This window comes from Odontesthes bonariensis, chromosome 3 (genome assembly GCF_027942865.1).
Source record: "Odontesthes bonariensis isolate fOdoBon6 chromosome 3, fOdoBon6.hap1, whole genome shotgun sequence".
NCBI classification, from domain to species: domain Eukaryota; kingdom Metazoa; phylum Chordata; class Actinopteri; order Atheriniformes; family Atherinopsidae; genus Odontesthes; species Odontesthes bonariensis.
In genome coordinates this window covers 35,187,595-35,212,061 of record NC_134508.1, presented here as the reverse complement: position 1 = coordinate 35,212,061, position 24,467 = coordinate 35,187,595, and the positions used below count along the sequence as shown (strand labels likewise).

The 24,467-nt window shown below is 40.0% G+C and overlaps 1 pseudogene; it reads left to right on the top strand.

Annotated features, from left to right (window-relative positions):
- LOC142376978 (dynein axonemal heavy chain 8-like) overlaps window positions 1-24,467 on the top strand; it is a 58,911-nt pseudogene that overhangs the window by 10,415 nt on the left and 24,029 nt on the right.

The following is a 24,467-nucleotide window of genomic DNA, read 5'->3' as shown; positions in this document are numbered from 1 at the left end:
CATATGATGGATGGGAAGCTGTTGTTTGAGTATCATCCGCACAGGTAAAAGTAAAGCAAAATCATTGTCATTAAGACTTTGGCTGTGGAGTCATGCTGCTTATTGCATTAAAAGTGAAAAAACACGTCGCTGAAGGTGTAAAATCAGTTGAACGACCAGTTGAACCCCATGGCTTTCGTATGCATCACGGGGAACAATGTCTGCTTTAATGTCTTTTACTAAGTTGTTTTGCAGGAGATGTGCACGTAAAATAATGTTTCTCTTATAGAATCCATCATATTGGGCACCTCAGTCTTAGTAAAAAATGGAAACGTACAGATCAAGCAACTTTGAAGCTTTTCTTGCAACCACAGGCCTCCCCTGTTATTCTTTCAGCGTGTTGCACTTCTGAAGACTGCTGGGATCACTGCTGGCATTAAAGCTGCAGTCTGCAACTCTTTTTCAAGCATAATGCCTGGAACTGTCCGGGGATTCTGAAAGTAGTACATTAAATACCCCAATACAAAAAAAAATGAGTTCTCTAGGTCCCCTATATGTCCCGCTAGGTCCCTCCAAAGCCAGCAGGTTTGTTTACAAAATTGCAGACCGGACCGGTAAAAGGTAACCAATCAGGTTTACGAGCTGGGCTCTGCTGCCTGTCAATCACCGATTGTGCACGCGCGATACAAGGTAGGCTCGTCCCCACGCTTATTTACCTGGACTATTGAACTTCATTACGGGCTAGTCTACTTACTGTGTCTTCCATGATCGCAAATGACAGGTGAGTTGATGAATGAGGAGTCGTGTAGGCGCATCTGGCATGCACGTCTACGTGCACGAGTTCTCATGTGTTTTGAAGGGGCGGGACAGAAAGTTGAATAACTTTTTATTTTTCGGTTAAAAAATAAGCATTTCTTGCATTTTGCGACTACGGAGGTCACCGTTTTCAACTTCAAGCGTTCTGATAGATCATATAAACTCTTAAAATGCCAAAAAGTAGGACTTTACGTATGACAACAACAAATCCTGCAGACTGCAGCTTTAATGTAAAGTTATTCAATTCAATTCAATTCAATTTTTTTCTGTGTGAGTACACCTGAGATTGATGCCGGAGAGACTGCTTTGATTGAAACATGGTGGAAGTCCGCAAGCTTTCCAGAACTATTTAACTGTGGTATTTATAGATCAGAAGAAGAATCTATCATTCCTCTGCTGGTGCTGCAGTCTCTCCAGTCTCTCAATCTCCATGCTTTTTGGTTCAACTCATCTTTAGCAGCATTTTGTCTCTTATGGGCTTAGCTCTGTCTGAATGAGGCTAACAGAAAGAAGCCACGGGCATCTCAGAGGTCAAGTAAAAGTGTTTTGCATCTTAACAGCATGGGGCTAATGTGCTGGAATTGTGCACACACGCGGCACACTTAACCTGGAAAGTAGCCAGAGTCTCTTTGTGCTGGTTTACTCAGCTGTGGAAGGCAAGGTCCGACCGAGTCAGATGACTCAATTACGGATACCCGACCAATCTCGCCTCGGGATCAGGGGGAATCGGGGAGGGGTATCTCTGTCTGAAAGGCTCTAACAAAGGCCCTGCCCTGCTTACTCTGTTCGGACAAGGCCCATCGACAATCTGCAGGGGGGATAATCCCAGCAGCACTAAAGAGTTCTCTAAGGAAATGATGCTCACTTTAGGGTTTAACAGGTTATCTCAACATTACATCTTCATGCAGGTTACGCGTATCGATGTTTCAAAAGTTGTTGTAGAACATATCTGAAGGAGGCTGACTAAAGTATGTCACTTGATTAAAGTTTTACTGGTTAAAACCCATTTTAACCAGTTTGAACTCTGACCAAAAAAATGAATGAGTCTGGCTGGCAGAGCCTTCATCCACCCTGTGGGATTGAATGTAGGCCTTCTTCACCAAATAATAGGGGGCACTCATAGTTTGACCCACCCAGTTAATGTGTTTAACCCCTTAGGGCAGTACATGACTGGCTGTTTAAAAGGGCTCATGTTTAGTGAATTTTCAAGGCTCATTTAATTTTGTGTTGATAGTTTGTATGTTACTGTTTTGTCATTTAGAATTTAAGATCATTCTTAATGAGTTGATGACGATGAAAAGATGAGTGACCTCAGGAAATACAGAGAAGCAGTGGGTAGCCTAATCTATCTTAGTTCATGCACTAGACCAGATTTGAGTTGTGTCGTAAGTAAACTTTCACAACATTTCAGTGCGCCAACAGAAGAGCAGTGGACGACTGTAAAACATGTACTGAAATATCTGAAAGGCACAATTGACAAGATGCTGTGTTACAGGAAATGTGATGATGGGTTACAGTTGGTGGCTTATAGTGACTCGGATTTAGCCTGATTAACATAGACTTTCAAATCTCTTCGAGATTCTGGTCTGACCAAGACCATAACGAATACGATTCGAAATGGCCTGGTCAACCCGCCTCCCTCGGGTTGCTACTGGTTGTTGCCAGAAAAGGCTGTGCCTAAGCTTAAGGCTGCGGCTACACGAAAACGTTTTTCACTGTAAACGATACTTTTTCTTATCGTTTCGCTGTCGCGGCCACACGGAGCCGGCGTTCCCACTACCCCAAAACGATAGTTTTTGAAAACGGGTTCCAGAGTGGGAAAGTTTGAAAACGGCCTCGTTTCGTTTCCATTGTTACAGCTAAAACGTTTTTGCGTCAGTCACACGTTGACGCTGGGAGCCAATTTTAACACTTCTCTATTGTCTCACAGCGTGGCGTGACACAGCGGCGTGTGTACTGCATCGTTTCATCGTTCTCGTCTGGACAGCAGCGCGTTTCCGTGTGGTCGCAAGAATTTTCGTACCCGTTTTCAAAAAAAACCTCGTTTCGTTTTCGTGTAGCCGTAGCCTTATAGTGACTCGGATTTAGCCTGATTAACATAGACTTTCAAATCTCTTCGAGATTCTGGTCTGACCAAGACCATAACGAATACGATTCGAAATGGCCTGGTCAACCCGCCTCCCTCGGGTTGCTACTGGTTGTGGCCAGAAAAGGCTGTGCCTAAGCTTAAGTCAATTACACCACTCTTTCCTCTGACGTATGATTTAACTACCAGCGGGGCTAACTGGTAGATTAAACTCTTACCAAAGCCAGTAGGGAGCAAGGCGAAAACGTCTTTCCTGTCAAGAAATGATTCAAGGGCTGTTCTTTGCTCGATTTTTAACGAGAATCTCCCGTCGAACACTTTTCTTACAGCATCTACAGCAGTGTCAAAAGCTTGACGCTGCTCCATGTTGATATTGAATGAAGCGCTTCCGTGTACAATCCATGGGTTGAGTGGCAGTTCAATCACGTCACTACCTTGAACACGCCTCTACCCTGGGCCGTTGGCGCTGCTCAAAGTCGATTGCTTCCCGACAAAGTGGGTGGAGTTCCCATTTTTTCGGGAACTCGAATCCACCTGAATGAGCAGTTTGCCTGAGTAAGTGTAGCAGAGCCGAAGGTGTTGCGTCACTGCGAGGGCGGAGCCTGGGTAACTCGGATTGGGCAGGAGATGCAACTGACCGACGTAGTACATCTGGTTATTGTGTTAGCCTATGTAAGAATGGTCCTCTGATTTCTTGGAAGACCAAAAAGCAGCCAACTGTAGCACTGTCAACATGTGAGGCTGAGTACATGGCGTTAGCTGTCACTACACAAGAATGTTTGTACCTGTCTCAAATGCTTAAACATCTTGACTCTCATTATGATGTACCTGTAATTTATGAAGATGACCAGGGGGCAATTGCATTGGCAAAGAATCCCTTTAGCCGACAGAGATGCAAACACATTGACATCAAATATCATTTTGTAAGATCTACTGTAAAAAATGGTGATGTGTTTTTGGAGTATTGCCCAACAGATCAAATGGTTGCTGACCAAATGACAAAACCAGCTACAAAAGGGAAGCTTCTTGCCTTTTCTAGGTTTCTATTTAGGTGATTGCCGAACCAAAATGTGATTTTGCTCTTTGCAATGTTTTTGTTTTTCTTGTTGTAAATGTGAGAACAAGTGGGGGTGTTGATTGATGCTTGTTGAGGGCCTTAACTATCTGAGTGTGCTCTCAATTGACAACCTTGATTGAGGCCAGGTCATGTGACTTTACTTACTAACTCTCTCTGTTCATTTTCACCCAAACCTGTGTTGGTGCCTGTTCATTTTGGTCTTTGTCTCCAGGTAGCAGTTCAGTTTGTAACACAGGGTCTGCATGTGTTCAAGCAAACTTTTATTTCTTTTACTCGCAATGTTTTTAATGTAGGAATCCTAAGACAAGGCCCCTCCTCGCCTTGTAAGGCCAACAAACATGACAAATGTTAGGAGTGACTAAAACTGGAGTGGTGTGAGGAGAGCTCTTGGCTCTTGTCATCCTGTTTTTATAACCTCAGCTTGGTCAAGTCATTTTTAACACCCAACCTTAATCACATCATTTTCAGTACCAAGAAGTTTGTAATGTGTAAAAAGGAGATGAAACAGTGGGGGAAAATGCAAGGAAAGACTGAAATTTCTCAATTTCTCAATGAGCACATTGTCCTTACATATGTGATGCAACAGTCCATATGTCACAATTACACCAAGGCTGTGACAATGCGTTGACAGTTATTTTCATGTGCTGTAGCACATAAAGAAAAAGCAGCAAAATTTGTCTGTTGACACAATAAATGGATTATATTTATTTGAAGATTTCACACCTTGTCATGATACCAAATTGCGAGTAGTGACATGAATATAGACAAATTAAACTAATAACATTCAATATAGTGTGAAACATCCATCCATCCATTTTCTATACCGCTGAATCCGTCGGTCGGGTCGCGGGGGGGCTGGAGCCTATCCCAGCGGTCAATGGGCGAGAGGCGGGGTACACCCTGGACAGGCCGCCAGTCCATCACAGTGCCACACAGAGACAAATGAGACAAACAACCATACACGCTCACACTCACTCCTAAGGACAATTTTAGAGACACCAATTAACCTAACATGCATGTTTTTGGACAGTGGGAGGAAGCCAGAGTACCCGGAGAGAACCCACGCTTACACGGGGAGAACATGCAAACTCCACACAGAAAGGCCCCAGCTGGGAGTTGAACCTGAAACCTTCTTGCTGTGAGGCAACGGTGCTAACCACCACACCTGTGAAACATCCTTTATGGCTAAATGAAAACAGCCCCCACCCTTTAGTAACGTTTGCTTTGACGTGGGACTTCCTAAAATGTCCCTTTGTTACTGATCTAATCCACGGTTCAACAGTAAACATAGAACTTCAGCAAAGAGTTTTTCACAAGGGCCCTTCATGCCTGCGCGTTTTTCAGATATTTTCATTCCCAAACAATTCTGAGCACACATGCAGTGCACGCAAGCAATTGATTATTGAATAACCAGAGTAATAAAAAGACAACTAAACTGTTATGGGAAGCTGTGTCTTTCATCACTTTATGACAGCTCTGTTTAAACATTTGCGCAAAGTTAGAAGAGCCATTTTAGACAATGTTGATTACCTGTTAACTCAACCTCGGTAACCTATTGTCTGTTTGCTTCCTCAGACACTGAAATTTCTATAAACTGCATGTCAGGCTTTCTAAGCTATTCATATCTGAGCAATTTAAAACCTGAGAGGTTTTCTGGAAAATATAAACATATCAACAAGAGTATTTTATTCCAAATCATCTCAAGAAATGAGAAAAGCCTAAATTAAGAAAGAGAAAATTACATTTAGGAGGTAATATCTTAAGCTTTCACTGTAAATGGATAAGAACTCATATTTATCAGAGGCAAAAGCATGCATGTAGTATACTGCATCATGTCCGAATGGTTTTTGATGTACTTCTAAACTCTGAAGACAATAATGACAAATTATGGACACCAAACTAATCTCAATGGACTACCCAAACAAAGTTAAACATTTCAGATATAAACTTGAACATCAGTGTTGGCACAGATCTTTTACAACAAAATGTTGTATTTGGTGGCAGGAGTCTCAATGTTTGTCACAGTATGCTTGTGTTCTTGTGTTTTTATTCTATAAAATGATATACATAATGTGTTCTATTTACAACCAGGATCTACATAAGACATGAAAAAAGTGTTAAACATAGTGCTCAACATTTACTAAAGTGAGAAAAAGCAAGTTTTTGATATGATTTCAAACAGTTTTAGACATGAAAAGGTTCTGCATTCTCTGTGTTAGTTAAAGCTACATAGAATTTTTTTGTTTAGTCTGATCTGGTAAAAGACATTCAAAATGTACTTGTCTGTTGTTTTTGTTTAAGATATTTCTCTCCGTAAAATATCTGGTCAAAAGAAAGAAAGAAAGTCATGCAGGAGTGTGAATAGCTTGGTTTGAATTGATTTGTGATAGTGAATCACCTTTAAAGCTTCCACTGATCTGCACACTGTGCATCTTTAGTGAAGAAAAATGATACTTTATGGAAAAGAAAAGCATATTATCACATCTGGCCCATGATTCTGTGCAAGCATCGCTTGGAGGCTGTGTTCCAGATCAGCAGGGCAGTGTTTGAGTTCAATGTTACCTTTGCTTCAACATTAATCTCACACATTAGAGTGACTGGCTGTCAGCCCGTGACATGTCTTTCATGGATTAACAGTGTTACTGGAACGATTCTTTGTTCCTACTAATGCTGTGAGCAAGGTATCGAGGGAGCTATCAAACAGCAGATAATTAACTCAGGGGCCGACCAAGTTAGTAATAGAATGATGAATTATTCAGTATTTGTAGGCTCTCTCTCCTCATATTGCAGGCAACACAATAGTCACTGAGAGTCATACTCACTGAAAATTAGAAATTCATTTTTGTATACTGCACTGTATAAATACACTCAGCAGAATGACTCAACTATTTGAATAGATGTGCCCAAGCAAACAAGCAAGTTCTGTGTTAGGTTTTGTTAAGTTTGTCTTTGTTTTATGCTTATTTGTTTTTGTTTTCATGTTCTTCTTGTCTTCCAGAGTCAGTTCCTTGTATATCTCAGTCTTGCTTTTCTGCTCTCTGCTCCCCCCTCCTGGCCATAGATTCCAACAACAGTTACACACAACCTTTTGTGACACTGAATCAACTTAGTAAATCCTCAAGTGAATGAAACAACACACAAAGCTTTAATATGGGCTATCTTTCAATGTACACTGAGTGCAAGTGCACCATCATTTTTATCAAGACCGAAAGCTCATTAAAGATTGATTTTAGAATTATTTTTCACATCAAAATAACTTTCAGTTTGAGGTTGCTGGTTGTGTGGATGAGAATATGACCAAAAGACACGAGGCTGTGTGCCCTTGAACAGCCTTAAGAGTATGAAGGCTCTGGGAACGCTGCTTTGAGGGTGCTGATTCTTATGTCTATTTTGAAACAAGACTACAAAGTTGTTGTTGATTTTTCTGCAGAGCAGTTGCGCTAAACCATAGAGTCTATCCATTCAAGAATAAGGGACAGGCTATGTGGGATTTGATAATACCTCTTAAAACTTGGCCTGTCACAGGCCTGTCACAGGCCTGTGTAAGGAGAAGGTCAAATTGTGACGGAAGACATTTTGCCGAGTTTGGTACCTAGAAATATGTATCTCTTTGTCCTCAAAGGCTATGCACTAGTTGCCCCCCCCCCGCCCCCCCCCCGTCCAATAAATACACTCACTTTACACCAGGGGTCGGCAATTAAGTTTGGACCTGGGCCAATTTTTTCCTGACAATGGTATTACGGGCCATGGCCATGTTTTTCTATTGTGGATTTACATAAATGCATTTCATTTTTTTTAATTTAAAACATTTTTTTCTTCGATACACTGTTATTAGGCTGAATGTTGCATCTCCTGGCATCTCTCATGAAACAGGCGATAAAACATGAGGTTTGAAAAATATCTTTCAAAAATCATATTTCAAAAATTCCATCTTGCGGGCCAGATATAATTGATGGCGGGCCACTAATTGCCTACCCCTGCTTTACACTGACAATGGAAGGACTTCAGCCAGAGGGTTCTTCAGGTTCACAGCCATAATGACAGATACTAGAGGTCATTCTTGTCTACAACTTTAACTTAAAACAACCCTTTATTCATTCTTTATCATCACATTTATCTATTTATTGTTTTGACTGTGACAATAAAAATTTCATCAGCTGACATTCAAATAAATGTTTTTGTCCCATTACTGTACACCACACTGCGTGTGGTAGCTCTTGACAATCAAAACAAAACTTTACTGTGAACAAAATTTGGGTAATGGCTCAGGAAAAAAAAAAAATCTTGGACATATACTTGTAATTCTTAAGCAACCCATTAAAAACAGAGTGTGAGAGCTAATTATTAAAACGTTAGCTCATCCAACAGTCCTACGTCATCCACGCGCCAACGGTCGTGACATCTCAACGTTTAAAAGGAAGTTAAAAAAAACAAAACCAAAAAAACGGTTAAATAAACGTTTGGAATCAGTAGCAGTTCTCAACGGCTGGAGAAAAATATTTCCATGGTCCAATAATTCAGAAACTCAGAAACGACACAAGAAGAAAAGCTGAACATTGGAAGCTACAAATACGTCGGATGATAAAGTTTCGGTAAGAGCAGAATATCAAACTTGAAAAAGTGAATGAACAAACAACATAAACTGAGACGTAACGGTTGAGCTAACATACCTTATCAGCTAGAAATAAAAATAATTAGCGTTTATTCATGCTCAAATTGATCAGGAACCTCACCAAAGTAAGTTTAAATAATATAGAAACACAATAAAAAACATTTTTTTGTAATTACCTGCTCCTTTGAATTTGAAGGAATTACTTTTAAAAATGTTTGAAACATGGATCAGATGTTGCACATCCAGCGCTTAGGAACTGAGGAGACTGTTGATGTCACTGTATGCATTTTATTTACTGAATTACAGGAAAAAGTTGATAAATCAACAACATTAGTGGCTAATAGTGTTTTCTCAGAGGGAATAAAGGGAACCGTTGAGTATTACGGCTTAAGGGGTGATTCTCCCTTCCAGACATCGTTATGATGGACACACCCAATCCAAAAGCAAACAAGTGTGTGTCTCAGGTAAGTTTCAGTTGTTTCTTTTTAGAATTAAAGCAGCCCATTTGATTCAGCTTATTCGTTGAGATACAGCTCTAGTTACGTAGAGCAAATACACTTCTACACTATTTACGACTCTTGTCTTCCTTCAGGCCAAACATAAGCAGGCAAGAGAAGAGAGGAAAAAGCTGCTCACCCCTGCACACAAGTACATGATTGACATCCTGGCTGACCGGCTGTCTTTGGCACCAACAGAGGTGGAGGAATTTGTTTTGGATTCTCCTTCAGTAAGTTCCTCCTCAGTGTGACTCCAAACTGGTACTAATGCTATCAAAAGCAGAAATATCTCACCAACACAAATCAGAAGTCAGGTGATCAGCTGAGGTTTTGTGGGATTGATTCATAACGCGTTATTTTTGTGGCTTTTTCTTCAGTTTGGTGTGATGCTTTCTAAACGTTTCGTTCCAAGGTTATGTTTTGTTTTTGGTTGTTTTATACTTGCATCGTAATATGATGCAATGATTAATAATGTTTTTGTGTTCTTCCTTTTTTCTTGCTGACTAGCTGCTCGCTTTTGATCATTTCTTCGCCTCGGGGGGCAGCAAAACCATTTCGTTTGTGTATCAGGAGTCCGAAGTCCCAGGAATAGGTATGAAGAAATCTGGAAAGTCTTCAATTGGAAAGACTGTCCATGCTTATTTTAATTGAAATTTTTTCCGTTTGACAGCTGTTATGCCGGGTTTTATATACTAGTATTTTTTTTGAAGTAAAATAGGAAAAACGTCCTATTTTCGAAAAACTGAAATACCGATAGATGATACAATTTTAGGGAAAGTCTTCTAATCAAATTTGATTGATTATCTTGCATGATAAAGACCCAGATATTCCACACAACATTATGAACCGGAATGTTTTTTCATCTCTTACAAAACCATTTGGATTTGATTTCAGAATGTGGGCGCGTATATCCTGGACCAAGCAAAGGGGGCAAAGCAATGAGGCTGTTTTTAGCCAATTTAGCAAAAACGTGCCTCACAGGGATCTGCTGCTCCTTCACACGGACCAGAGTGGACATTCCTGTGAACCCAGAAAACATACACGAGGTAAGGTCAAAGGTGGCGTGTCTCAGTAATTGTTAAGTATTTATTCTTGTGTTATGTGTCATATCAAAAGATGTAATCACTTTATAGAAAAGCTTTTGTTTCAGCTTATTCTTTATCACTACTCTATACAAACTTGATGATTAAAGTGTTACCCTTGCTTCTGGAAACTTTATTGAACAAGACAAAAGATAAAAATGGCACAGCTACGTCTTAGCTTAGCATCTTCCTTAAACCTCCGGGTTCCCTCCCTGAGCAGCTCACCTCATGGCAGTGTGTGTAGCAACGTATTACATCACAATAATAACATTGTTACAGCTGTCACGTCCAGTTATTGTCATACAAAGAGAATCTCTAATAAAAAAGTTAATTCACTAATAAACACTGTTTATACACAAGCCATTTAGGATGGCGAAGTGATCTTTGATAATGCACAATGTTCTTAAAGGGGAACTCCGGGGCATTTGAAGCGTGTTTCCATTGCTAGAGGTTGTCAAATAATGATAGTATGACACAGAGAGGTGCGTATCTGCGCTCCCTGTGTGGAGATTGCTCTGTCCGCACAGCATGTCATGCGAGGCTAATACGTGGTGGCTAAGGGGCAAGCGCTAACCCTTCCACGTAAAACAACAACTTGCACACTGCAGAAACGTCACACCTCTTTATAACCCATCCGACAATAAAGTCACAAGCCTTACCATCAAAACCATATGCATGGTTCTCACATTACTGGCATGGGGAGGTTACAAAACAACTGTATAAACAGCATGTAACTCACCGGCTGGTTGTAGGCTCGCGCATGTGAAAGCCCAGAAGAGTCGATGGAGGATAATCCCATATACAAAACAATTATATTCTCTAGAAAAACTGCGTTCAAGTATTTAAAACATTACAACAATACATGCCCAGTAATATTGTTGTAATGTTTTAAATACTTGAACGCAGTTTTTCTAGAGAATATAATTGTTTTGTATATGGGATTATTCTCCATCGACTCTTTTGGGCTTTCACATGCGCGAGCCTACAACCAGCCGGTGAGTTACATGCTGTTTATAAAGTTTTTTTGTAACGTCCCCATGCCAGTAATGTGAGAACCATGCATATGGTTTTGATGGTAAGGCTTGTGACTTTATTGTCGGATGGGTTATAAAGAGGTGTGACGTTTCTGCAGTGTGCAAGTTGTTGTTTTACGTGGAAGGGTTAGCGCTTGCCCCTTAGCCACCACGTATTAGCCTCGCATGACATGCTGTGCGGACAGAGCAATCTCCACACAGGGAGCGCAGATACGCACCTCTCTGTGTCATACTATCATTATTTGACAAACTCTAGCAATGGAAACACGCTTCAAATGCCCCGGAGTTCCCCTTTAAAGTTATTCATTTGTTGGTCTTTTTAACCTAAGGATTAAAACCAAACATATTTTACTTTACTAAGGTTATGTTAGGAGTTTAATGCATTATTAGCAGTTAGCTAATGTTATGTGCTCCACAACGTTATTTGATGACTATGTTAAACTAACGCGAGCAGTAAAACCTCCACAGACAAACACCCCACCGTACAAAAAATGGCTGTTTACTGAGGAGCCTTTGATCTACGGAAACACCGTTTACAGAGTAACGACTCACCGACATGGTGTGCTGTGTTGGCTTCAAACTTGTTTCTCGTCTTGAGCGTGGGAGGGGGCGTCTTATGTAAAAAGATGGCGGACTTTGATGTGGACGGTCTACTTGTTTTTACAAATGCATGCATCTCCTTGTGATTCTTCTTTTTTGTTGCCCTCCTCTTCTCTACCTTTTTCCTGGATAAGATCTGTGAAGCGCTGAGAATATATTAAGTCTAGTTGAGTGTATACATGCAGGATGGATTCGACTCCCAACTGCATTATCTGCGTATATTAGTCTGGCTTTGAGAAGTTTGATTTCATTCCCTTGGACTGACACGTTTACATTCATTTTTAGTCTGCTCTGGTTTTTCCTGTTGCCCAGATGTGAGGTGTGAGCTGCTGTGCGTTTTGGCCGCTGGTTTATAATCTGAACGTTTCTTTTTTCAACCTCTGTGGGGTCAATTCATATGAATTTACAGAGCTGATTGCTTGTTATTTTTTCAAATGAAGTGGTTTATGTTCTTTACGTGATTTACAGAAATCACGCTCTCTATATTTGTGTACTCTGCTATCTCAACCAGATGCATTATCAGGTACCAAAGTTTGGCACAGCTGATGTAATGTCAGTCAGTAGTTCGAAGCAAGAGCACATTTTCATGAGAACCCTAACATCTCAAACCAAATCATGTTTCTCCCTCACAGTTGAAATGTTTTCTGCTTCGGATTTCATTAAGTGATGGGTTGTCTTTTCTTGATGCCTTGCAGGAAATCTTTTTCTCAATGATTGATGCCAGGGATGGCCTCCTGAAAGGAATAAGGGATTCCTACGATGCACTGCTTCCAGCCCTTACTACAGGACAGAACTGGGGAGCTGTAGACAAGTCTAGACATGGAGCAAAACTTAAAAAGAACTTCTTCTATTCCTTTAAACATTTTTTGAACTCTTTAGATGGTAAGAATGTTTCACATTTATTGCCAACTGAATGTGAATAAGTTATTGGAGGGTGGCTCTTTAGAAAGATTGTAACTTTAAGCTCCATCTCTCGGGCAAATCTTACTCAACTGATTTAAAACCATCTTATGTTGAAGTACACAATAACAAGCAATACTGTAACCAAAAGATGGTTTGTAACCAGTACTGATGATTTTGTACTTTGTCTTATTTATACTTCAGATATCCAGAGGAGCAATGAGAGCGTCGTTCATCTGAAAACAGTCACAGATATTGACTTGTCTAAACTGGCCTGTCTGGATGATATGAAAGCTGCGGCTGCCAACTTTGACATGGTGCAACGGCTGGAAGAAATTCTGATGCAATGGTGCAAACAAATCGAGCAGGTTGGTAGATTTCAGAGTTTATATTTGATCCAACAACCTTAATTTGTGCTGTTAAATGCTAAAAATGAATTTGCGATGACTGTGATAGGCACAAAGCTCATTGGTTAGAGATGGTGACATCAGGCCAAGATGGATTAGATAGTTATGGAAGATTGGGAATATGATAGGATTGCTCAGACAGCAAAGCTTAATGGTGATGTTGGTGATGTATCCATTGTCATCAGGTCCTGATGGAGAGTGATTTGTTGAGGAAAGAGGATGATTCTGCCGGACCACTGAGTGAGTTAGAACACTGGAAACGAATGTCTTTACAGTACAACTCTATCATCGATCACATCAAAAGCCCAGAGTGTAAGGCGGTGGTGATGGTGCTCCATCTCAACCATTCCAAAATAATGAAGGTACTGACACAAGTGTTCAATGTACACAGAGTAATACCAAAGCTATTGAACATTTTCACTTTGTATCAGTTTTAGTGTATGTAGTTAAGGTTTGCTGCATGTAAAGAGAAATTAAAAACAGTCTGTGATACATAAATCATGACAAATGCCTGAAAATTGCAATGTAGAAGATATCGACGTTGGATAGCTTGCAATGATCATGGATTCAGTGTTCACTGCATGTAGGTGATCTTCACAGATGTATGAAAAAAATAGTTTTTGGAAATGATTATTTGTTAACACAGTACAGTATGTAGCCGTTCTGCATTAAGATGATGCTGAGTAGGCACTGTTTCATTTCACTGGAAAGTGTTGGTGTCACATCTGAGCCTAGTCCTGAATTATTTCATGTATTCTGATAAAATCCTATGCTAAGATCATTTGTGAATGACTAGATTTATTAAATCAATCAATGGATTCCTATTAACGCAGTCTTGTACCCGTGCAGGTGTGGCGGGATCTCGACACGAGGATAACATATCGTGTCAATGAGGCAAAAGACAATTTCAAATTCTTGTCAACACTTGAGAAAGTCTTACATCCTCTGTACAACAGTGACCCCGTATGTACATTTAACAGTTTGATTCTAATGAATAGTTTGTGTTTGGTAACACTGAATTAATATGTCCTTATTACATTGTTTTGTACTATCCAGGCAGCCATTATTTAGACAACTTATATACATTTTTTTTAACAAAGAATTAGTAAAAAGTTTGGAAGTTTGGCAAACTTAAGTGTAGAAATAGATGATAATTCATCTTCATTGACCCTCCTAAATCCTGAAATGTGATTTCAGGTTTCCATGACAGAAAATGTGCCGAAGGTCATCAGTGCCATTCACATGATTTACCGTGTTTCACTATATTACAATACAAGCGAAAAGATGTCTGCGCTGCTTGTCAAAGTAAGTGAAGTGTGTTCAGTTTCTGAAATATTTAAGTTGTCACCGGAAAACGTAACTTTCATGAGAAGACGCAGTGCAAGGATCCAGCTCCCTTTGTAAAACTGTAGCCACACAACTGACCACTTTTCCAGATCACAAATCAGATGGTCACAGCATGCAGATCCTACATTACTGACGATGGCAGTTGTCTTATATGGGATCAAGATGCTGAAAAACTCATCAGAAAAATGCAGGTGACTGAAGCTGATATTACTAAACATTTGGGTTATTATTACCAAGGCTTAAGATTACACATTTTGACATCAGTAGACTGTAGCTGTCATCATGTTTCTTTTATCTTTGGCAGGTCTGTACATGCTTATATCAGGAGTATCAGACCTGTTTCCAGAAAAAAAAGGTACAAGTAATGGAAGAAACTGGGAAAACATTCCTTGAGGTTTCAGAGATGCAGATTTTTTGCAAGTTTGAGAGCTTCTGCAAGCAACTTGAAAAGGTGTTGTCTTTGTTCATTCTCTTAAATCTCCATCCCACTTCTATCATAAGGCCTTGCAATGTGACGACGAATATTGTCTTTTGTAGATCAAGAAAATAATCACAGTGTTCAAGACATTTGAATCTCTTGAAAAGTCAAACATTGAAGGCATTGAGAAATCAGCCAGACAATTCCACACTGTGTCCATGAATCTGAAAAGGAAGAAGTATGACATGTTGTCCCCGAGGACGACTGAATTTGAAACTGATTTTGTGAAGTTCATGGCTCAAATGAGCCACATTGAGGTAAGTGTAATCTACAGCTTGTACCCAAATGTTGGTTCAAGCTCATTTTTTCAGGAAGCCTCAACCAGATGAAGATCTTTAGTGAAAGTTGGGAACAGGTTCATACGTGCAACATCACAGCAACACTCATTTACTCCAAACAGCCGTTGCATTCACACATGGCCACACTTAAAAGAATTACACGTTTAGGAACAGAAAGAAGGACTAGTAAGATTGTAGAATCTCTGAGGAATGAGGATCTACTGCTTGTATCGACACAGCTTGAAGCTGAAAAAAGAAAATAATATTGACGTTGTATTCTCAGAGTATCCCCACAATCTTGTCCTTTTCCACAGAGTCAGCTCCAGGCATTTATGTGTTCGTACTTCTCAAACATCATCTCATCTCAGCAAGCTCTTTGCCTGCTACAGCGGTCAGTACAATTTGCAGAATTTGGAAGTATGACATGAAGACTCTATTCTAACTGTGGCATTAAAAGGAAAAAATATAAGCAATCTATGAAATTTGTTTTGATAGTTTTCAGAAGCTGAACCTTCCCTGTCTTGCAACTCACATTTCCAACATTTTGGGTGTTATTCTTCAGCACTTTGCTTCAGAGGTGGAGTTTGTGAAAAAGGTATTCAGTTTGCTTGGGCTTAGATACCAAACAATAAACCTTATTAAACGTATTAAGCTGAAAGAAATCTTCAGATGAGTGAAACATTTTGAATTGAAAATGGAAGAAAACTGTTAATGATTTCAGTATGTTTTGTAAACTTCAATTGCAGGTCTTTGACAATCAGAAGGATGACATTCCATTATCCAGAAATATGCCACCAGTGGCTGGCAGGATTGGTTGGGTCAGACACCTCTATAAGAAGATAGAGGAGCCAATATTGTACATGAAAGTGAGACACAGTTTCTATCAGCAAAACAACTTTACAGTTATACTTCACAGTGACATTTTAACGACGATCAAATCTCCCTTCCTTTGCAGGAAAACTCGGACATCCTATGTAGTCCCGTGGGACAAGATGTGGTCAGAATGTACAATGGGACTGCAGCTATGTTGGTCGACTTTGAGCTTCTTCAACACGAAACGTGGATGGAGAAAGTTTCCAAACTAGATCACGGTTGGTTCTCTTGTTCTGATGTCATAATTTGACACTAATGGCAGAAAACAGCCCCTGTCGATTCCATTATTGCACACTGTTAAAACGAGCTTTCTCTGTTCCGTATAACAGTCTTGAACATTACCCTGCTGGTTCGCCACCCAAATACTGGAAAATTAGTCGTCAACTTTGACCCTAAAATAACCGAAGTCATTCGGGAGGCTAAGTGTTTGTTGAAAATGGGGCATAAGGTTCCAACGCAGGCTTCGCTTCTTATCAAGATGGAAAGCAAAATAAATGCCCATCACCTCAGACTAAAGGTAAACCGGGATTTACATTTTTTTTACGGGATTGTTTAACTTAAGAGAATTTGACCTGTATGCCTTTTTATAGACCATTCTGGAAGATTTTGAATCCACTTGTGAGAGCATACCCGCAGACTTCAACAGTTTGATGGCTTCAAAAATAAAAAACGTAAGCTTTTCATACCGTGTGTACGGCAGGTGGTCCGTCTTCTTTAGTGGGAAATTGTTACTTGATGAATGTGAACCCTGCTGTAGGCAGTGGGAAGGGGTTTTGCCGATTTGAGAAATGTCTCGAGCAGACGTGTCCTGAAGAGCTTTTGATTGTAATTCTACATCCTTAAAATGTCCAGGTGGAATCTGCACTTCGACACGGTTCGGTGCTGCTGACCTGGTCTTCCCTCCTCCTGGACAAGTTCTTTCAAAATGTTGAAACTGCTCTGTCTGAGCTCCAAAATCTTGTAAAAAAGGTTTGTTGATGAATAAAAATTCTACTGATACTGAAAAGTATCAACATCAGGTTAAATGTCACATTGTTCAGATATGTTTGGGTTGGTGTGACAGCTCTCTTGGACAAAAGCCACGCTTCTAGATGCCACTTTCTTTTTCAGGTGCAGGATATTTGTAAGATACAAATTGATGATGTCCTCAAAGACATGTCTGAGACTGTTCTGATAGAGCTCCCAGAAGGCCGTGCATCTTTGCTGCAGCAGCTGGTTGACCACAATAAGGCATGACCATCTTATTTTTATTCTCCATATCCATTAAGGGAAGTTAAAGTGTTTTTCATCCATTACGTGAGTTTGAAACAATCATTACTTTGTCAAAGAGCAAAGGCTCGATGTCGTGGTTTGAGTAAACTTTTGAGTTTTCCAATGAACTCTGAATTCTGTTTCATTGAAACGCTCGTAGTGCAACTATTCCTCTTTTGTTTTTCAGAACCGTTGTAAGGAGTGGGCAAAGACACTGGATTACAAATGCAGTTATGTTAAAGGAGCTGTTATGGAGTTGGGTAATGTGTTAAGTGCTATTTATGAACCAAAAGGCACCAAGATTGTGGAGGAACCTGTTCAAGGTGTGTAGCACAAATGTAAATGACTTTTCTTTTCGTATAATTAGCATCTCAGCTTTTTTTATACATATATATATAAATTTCAGGGAGGAGTGTGACCTTCTCAAGAGAGAGCAAGAGGCTTTTAGAGGGTCCATTGAAAGATAAACAGATCAAGTTCGAAAAGGTATGATTGGATACCAACTGCAAAACATGTCTTTTCTATAAACTGTTGTGTGCCAACACAGGCATTAATGCCTCAAATAAAAAATCCTCATTTCAGGAGTTTAAGAAGCTTTATGAACTCTTCAGTACAAAGGTATTCGATGCACTTGTCAAAAGCACCAAGTTATCCCTGGAGATCCTTAAAAGGAGAATTTGTGGCACCAAGTGAGTATTTCTGGGTTTAAATAAGAAGAACAGTATCACAAAGAAAGGAAATAACCTCTGAAAGAGTAAAATCAATAAATGTGTATTTTAGCACTTACCAGAGGGCAAAGATTAAGCCGAAGGTGGTCCCACTGATTCAGTCTGAAGCCCAACTGGACAAACCCAATATGGTGAGTTATTTTTTTCTTTCTACTCATGGTTGGATGATTTTCATTCGCTACAATGGTTTATGGTCAGGGGAAATACATTATCTTTAATTCTTTGCCTGTCTTGTCAAGCACTACAATGTTGCTACTATGTCTGATATTTGTCCTCAGGTAATGATTCCCAATGTAGATGAGATCCAACAGGCCATAAATCAACTTGTTGACTGTGTGTTGGAGGTTAGCAAGGGTGTTGCTTGGCAGAAGGAGTACAGTCAAGATGACACACAGAACAAAGGTTACTAACTGTCAGCATGCACATACATGACAGCAGACACCTGATAAAACAAGTCCGCAAATGGGGATCTCCCATAAATTGTCATTTGATCAGTTATAATTAGGATTATTTCATTTAAACTTTCATGTATTATATTAGTTTTAATATCATACATTTTTTAAGTTGTTAGATACGAGCATGCAGAAGTCTGTGAAGATGTTTCAAGTGCACTGACTTGTGTGTGTAAACAGGAGCGAGGGGCCTTGGCTGCAATTAGTTATTGTGACGACATTATCACGAGATCATGAGTTTATTCTACTTTTATCTGAGGATAACAAAACTACTTTCCATGGGATAACAAGGTCAATTGCTATAGTTTCCACCAGAAAATGACCGTATAAAGATGCAGCTTATCAGCAGTCAACAAGCAACCTAAATCCCCCAAAAAGCTGTTATCCTGCGTAAAATGTAACTTTTAACAATACAATGGCTGCACAAATACTGCTTTAAAAATGAAATCCCACAACAGACATTGTCAAAATAGCTTACTGTTTTCATCTGACAATCAGGTGTCTGATAAGTAAAACAATCATTTGAACAGGATTGGTTTTGTTCATGAAATTGTCAAGATCAACGTTTGGTTAAAACTGTGTTTAAATTAATTTATTTTCCCTTTTTTTTGTCCTATTTTCATCACAAAAGGCAACAATTTGTTCCAGAGTGTTTTTGAACACAGGGACATTAAAAAAGTTGTGGTCGATCTGAAAACTGCAATCAGCTCCCAGAAGGAACAAGCAAGTGACATTTTGAAGCATTTCGATCCTTTCAGGGTGATTTGGAATGTGGACAGGAACCTCAAAGTCCAGGTTTGTTTTCCCTAGAAGACATGTTGGCTGTTTTTTCCCCTATAATGATAACGGTTTAATTGTCTTCATTTTTTTTTTTTACAGGAATTTATGGGTAGCAATCCATCCCTGATTCAGATTAAATCTGAAATCCAGTACTACGACTCAGTTGAGCAAGACATTGATGCTATCAAGCCTGAGATTGTTTTTGGGTCTACTGAACTTTCAACAGGTAAGCTGTTGTTTTTTTTTTTCTTTTTTACTTCTATGCTGCCTTGCGAAAGTATTCGGTCCCTTGAACTTTTCAACCTTTTGCCACATTTCAGGCTTCACACAAAGATAGAAAATGTATTTTTTTTGTGAAGAAAACAACAAGTGGGACACAATCGTGAAGTGGAATGAAACTAATTTCAATGTGTCAAACGTTTTTAACAAATAAAAAACTGCACCGCCTTTAGCTGCAATTACAGCTGCAAGTTGCTTGGGGTATGTCTCTATCAGTTTTGCACATTGAGAGACTGAAATTCTTGCCCATTCTTCCTTGCAAAACAGCTCGAACTCAGTGAGGTTGGATGGAGAGCGTTTGTGAACAGCAGTCTTCAGCTCTTTCCACAGATTCTCGATTGGATTCAGGTCTGGACTTTGACTTGGCCATTCCAACACCTAGATACGTTTATTTGTGAACCATTCCATTGTAGATTTGGCTTTATGTTTTGGATCATTGTCTTGTTGGAAGATAAATCTCCGTCCCAGTCTCAGGTCTCTTGCAAACTCCAACAGGTTTTCTTCCAGAATGGTCCTGTATTTGGCCCCATCCATCTTCCCATCAATTTTGACCATCCTCCCTGTCCCTGCTGACAAAAAGCCGGCCCAAACCATGATGCTGCCACCACCATGTTTGACAGTGGGGATGGTGTGTTCAGGGTGATGAGCTGTGTTGCTTTTACGCCAAACATATCGTTTTGCATTGTGGCCAAACAGTTGGATTTTGGTTTCATCTGACCAGAGCACCTTCTTCCACATGTTTGGTGTGTCTCCCAGGTGGCTTGTGGCAAACTTTAAACAACACTTTTTATGGATATCTTTGTGAAATGGCTTTCTTCTTACCACTCTTCCATAAAGGCCAGATTTGTGCAGTGTACGTGTGATTGTTGTCCTATGGACAGACTCTCCCACCTCAGCTGTAGATCTCTGCAGTTCATCCAGAGTGATCATGGGCCTCTTGGCTGCATCTCTGATCAGTCTTCTCCTTGTTCCAGATGAAAGTTTGGAGGGACGGCCGGGTCTTGGTAGATTTGCAGTGGTCTGATACTCCTTTCATTTCAGTATGATTGCTTGCACAGTGCTCCTTGGGAAGCTTGGGAAATCTTTTTGTTAGGGATGGCTCGTTTGACACGGACGCTTCGGCGCTCGTTTCATCTTCGTGAAGCAAAGTGGTTCGGCACAATGTTCCGGGGCGTGTATGAAATGGCGCTAATCACGTGATTGATGACGTCCGAAGCGCCGAATGCATTGTTTGGTGGAACCACGGTTCAGAGGTCTCTCATCGTTTGAACACTTGGGCGCGCTATTCTCTATAAAAGGAGAATGAATCCCAAACTGGTTTCCCAACCAGTTCTGTTGCCCTGTCAGAATTGAATTCAATTCATTGCTCTTTTCCATGGCTTCTGGCAAGAAACGTTTTGTGGCTTGGGATCACTTCACCTTGGTTTCTCCTAATAAGGTGATACTATTGTATAGGGGTAGGCGGTATGCACGGTATCATACCTTATGCGGTATTTTTCACCAACGGTAGAGATTTTTTTGCCATACCTTATACCGCAATAGCTCATGAGTCCTGTAGATGGCAGTAATGCAAAGTTTTGAACATCCGCTTGGATATGCCGTGCGACAGTAATTGCAAGACAAGGTAACACGAGTAATTTGTTTTACCACCTGCGGGGTAACCATGCTCCGGAATATGAAACGAGTCAAAGCCGGTGTTCTGTCGATTTCTCCTACTTGTCGAGATTTGCTACTTTGTGGTTTTGCGCATGCGCCGAGCCGATTTTCTAAGTTTCGTTTTCACGCCCATAATGTTTTGCTACCCTGCGTCTCAGCTGGTGTGTAACGGTAACATCCTCAAAATCCTGATTATTTTCTCTTTTGGAAGACATGGAAAGTAATAAAACACTCATCGTATTAACAAGCAGTTTAACATGCACAAATGGGGTGTCTGAAACATGACGCATATTTGAGCATGTTGAATAAGTGGAAGGCGCCTATGAAAGTTCCGTTATCCAAGAGGCAGCGGCTTTTCTCTCACAGAGTTTATTCGAGGAAATGTACCTTTTCTTGTTTTTTAAATATAAATATAACGTATATATTTTTTATATTTCCTGTGTTTTCTGTTTTGCACAATAAATTTAATTTAATATTGCTGCAAAAATCCTGATTGAAAGTGTTTATTTGGTGCTATGGTAACCACTGAGAAACTGTTCTGTTGTAATTTATATACAAAAGTACCATACCGCGGTATATACCGTATACCGTCAGTGGCTCAAATTTTACCGGGGTATACATTTTAGGCCATACCGCCCACCCCTACTATTGTACAATATACTATTGTGTGATGTAAGATGTTTGCTAGTTTTTGTTTTTCAAGTGTAAATATAAGCTTTATTATTATTATGGGTATGCATGCTAATATAGTTCTCTTCTTAAAATAAGGGGGCAGCACATTTAAGAATCTAAGTTATGTAGGACAATACATTCATTTTGGACTTGTTTATTTAGCACATATCACAAACAAAGCGCTTGCGGCCATTATTACACAGCTGTGTCCCGTGTACCAAACGCCTCTCTGTCTGTGTTCTGACAGAAAGGTGTGTTAATTACGCAAAGTGTTTCTGAATTATTTAAAACAACTAAAGTGTACTATTATTCTTAGCTATGGATGATGTCTTTAACTAGACATCATGTAGATGGTGGGTTGACGCAGTCACTTAACTGATAGCTCAGTGATTAGCTTAGTGGCTTTTGCATCCAAAGGTTATGAGTTTGAATCCAGCATTTTACAAGTTTGCCCTGCGTTTATTTTCTTGATATGCAGAATTTTATTTTTGTAGTGTCAAGGAAGCAAAAGCTTGATTCTGTGTGGGTGGATATGATTGTTATGGATGTGCAACCATTTTCTATTGTGGAAGATAAAGGTTTCAAGGTACGGTGGCTAGTAGTTCTAGTAGAACTACTAGCCACTTTCAATGTAACACAAGCACTTGTCATATAAAATCACAATTTTCTTTCTTTTACGCTTTTTATTTTGTACATATTAAAGTATAACAAGGACAATGAGGCTGGTTGAAGCAGATGATACTTGCGGTGCACCACCAGATTCCACTGTTCTGTGTGGTTTCAAAGCCCCGAAACTTTGGTTCATTTCCTGGCACAATCAGATGAACTCTGTGGAAGCTTCATGAGGCTTCACCGGCCATCCCTACTTTTTGTATCCAAATCCGGCTTTAAACTTCTCCACAACAGTATCTCGGACCTGCCTGGTGTGTTCCTTGTTGTTCATGATGCTCTCTGCGCTTTGAACAGAACCCTGAGACTATCACAGAGCAGCTGCATTTCTACGGAGACTTGATTACACACAGGTGGATTCTGTTTATCATCATCAGTCATTTGGGACAACATTGGATCATTCAGAGATCCTCACTGAACTTCTGGAGAGAGGCCCCGTTTACACAATAGGAAGACGCAGATATTTTCCTGCGGTTTGGCCTCTCATTTACACCAAAACCCCGTTTTTATCACAGAAAACGATTATTTCTAAAACCTCCGGCCAAAGTGGAGATGTCTGATAACGCCGGTTATGTGTTGCCGTGTCAACTGGGAGAAACGGCGTTCTAGGTTCTTAAACGTCACATTATGCGCCAGAAAATGCTTAACGTCATGCGAGCGCCTTATGTTTACAGTTTGTTTGGCTACTGATCAGGATTATCATGGATGATGTTAAAGTTCTACTAATTTTTACGTTTGTGCAAACGATTCTGGCCTTATTGCATTTGCCACCCCAAACCTGCTCGCACAGTTCAAAATAGAGGAGCATCACTTTTCCGTGGCTCTCCTGCGTCCAGTATCCACTGACTGTCTATATTTCCCTCTTATTGCCTTCAGTTTTGTTGTGATATTTGCTCGCGTTACCTCCTCCTTCACATGAGGAAAGTCCTCGATTCTGAGGATTTTGATTGGCTTGCATGGCTTTATTCGCGCTTTTATGCGGGTTGATGTAAATGACAAGTTTTTTGAAAACGATGTTGTGTGCACGATGTTATTATTGAAAACGGAGGGGGGGAAATATTCGTTTCTCTAAATACCCGGCTATGTGTAACTGTGGCCTGAGTTTGCTGCACTGAAAGTAAAGGGGCCGAATAATATTGCACGCCCCACTTTTCAGTTATTTATTTATTAAAAAAGTTTGACACATCCAATAAATTTCATTCCACTTCACGATTGTGTCCCACTTGTTGTTGATTCTTCACAAAAAAATAAAATGTTATATCTTTATGTTTGAAGCCTGAAATGTGGCAAAAGGTTGAAATGTTCAAGGGGGCCGAATACTTTCACAAGGCACTGTATCTACGGCCTGGTAAGGATCAGAGGATTTATCCATTATGATCTGTTAAACCTTAAAACTGAAGGAGGGTGTACAATCTTTTTCAGGGTAAATGCTGATTGGAAAACCCATGATATTGGTTGTACCGTCACATGTTAGCCTTTGCTAGTTTTTTTTTTTAATTTGGTGTTTTAAAGGAGTGATTCAAGCTTTACATGGGAAATTCTTTCTCTTTCCTTTTTTTAGGTTTATTAAAGAAGGCATTGATGGCTGAGACCAAAGCCTGGAAGAAACTGATCTGCAGATACTTGAAGGAGGATTACAAGAAGAAAATGATTAACATCAGTTTACACATCAACAAATACCTTGTACAAGTATCGCATTCTGTTTCTAATCTGGAAGATGTGCGTCATGCCATGGGCACCCTGTCAAAGCTTCGAGATGCTGAAATTCAGACTGATATGACATTAATTTCTATTGAGGTATGACTAGGACGGTCATTCATTTTTTTAGACATATACAGTACCTTAAGCAGAGCTCCCTCTTTGACCTTTACAGTTGCAAACATTGCAGACTGATAAGAAACATGAAATAATGT